The sequence below is a fragment of the Piliocolobus tephrosceles genome, unplaced genomic scaffold, assembly GCF_002776525.5.
Source record: "Piliocolobus tephrosceles isolate RC106 unplaced genomic scaffold, ASM277652v3 unscaffolded_37437, whole genome shotgun sequence".
In the NCBI taxonomy this organism is placed as follows: Eukaryota; Metazoa; Chordata; class Mammalia; order Primates; family Cercopithecidae; genus Piliocolobus; species Piliocolobus tephrosceles.
Genome location: NW_022321462.1, coordinates 1 through 1295, shown reverse-complemented (window position 1 = coordinate 1295; position 1295 = coordinate 1).

The following is a 1295-nucleotide window of genomic DNA, read 5'->3' as shown; positions in this document are numbered from 1 at the left end:
TGAAGTTCTAGGGTACATGTGCATAACGTGCAGGTTTGTTACATATGTATACTTGTGCCATGTTGGTGTGCTGCACCCATCAACTCGTCAGCACCCATCAATTCGTCATTTATATCAGGTATAACTCCCAATGCAATCCCTCCCCCCTCCCCCCTCCCCATGATAGGCCCCAGTGTGTGATGTTCCCCTTCCCGAGTCCAAGTGAGCTCATTGTTCAGTTCCCACCTATGAGTGAGAACATGCGGTGTTTGGTTTTCTCTTCTTGTGATAGTTTGCTAAGAATGATGGTTTCCAGCTGCATCCACGTCCCTACAAAGGACGCAAACTCATCCTTTTTTTATGGCTGCATAGTATTCCATGGTGTATATGTGCCACATTTTCTTAATCCAGTCTGTCACTGATGGACATTTGGGTTGATTCCAAGTCTTTGCTATTGTGAATAGTGCCGCAATAAACATACGTGTGCATGTGTCTTTGTAGTAGCATAATTTATAATCCTTTGGGTATATACCCAGTAGTGGGATGGCTGGGTCATATGGTACATCTAGTTCTAGATCCTTGAGGAATTGCCATACTGTTTTCCATAATGGTTGAACTAGTTTACAATCCCACCAACAGTGTAAAAGTGTTCCTATTTCTCCACATCCTCTCCAACACCTGTTGTTTCCTGATTTTTTAATGATTGCCATTCTAACTGGTGTGAGATGGTATCTCATTGTGGTTTTGATTTGCATTTCTCTGATGGCGAGTGATGATGAGCATTTTTTCATGTGTCTGTTGGCTGTATGAATGTCTTCTTTTGAGAAATGTCTGTTCATATCCTTTCCCCACTTTTTGATGGGGTTGTTTGTTTTTTTCTTGTATATTTGATTGAGTTCTTTGTAGATTCTGGAAATTAGCCCTTTGTCAGATGAGTAGATTGCAAAAATTTTCTCCCATTCTGTAGGTTGCCTGTTCACTCTGATGGTAGTTTCTTTTGCTGTGCAGAAGCTCTTTAGTTTAATTAGATCCCATTTGTCAATTTTGGCTTTTGCTGCCGTTGCTTTTGGTGTTTTAGACATGAAGTCCTTGCCCATGCCTATGTCCTGAATGGTACTACCTAGATTTTCTTCTAGGGTTTTTATGGTATTAGGTCTAACATTTAAGTCTCTAATCCATCTTGAATTAATCTTCGTATAAGGAGTAAGGAAAGGATCCAGTTTCAGCTTTCTACTTATGGCTAGCCAATTTTCCCAGCACCATTTATTAAATAGGGAATCCTTTCCCCATTTCTTGTTTTTCTCAGGTTTGTCAAA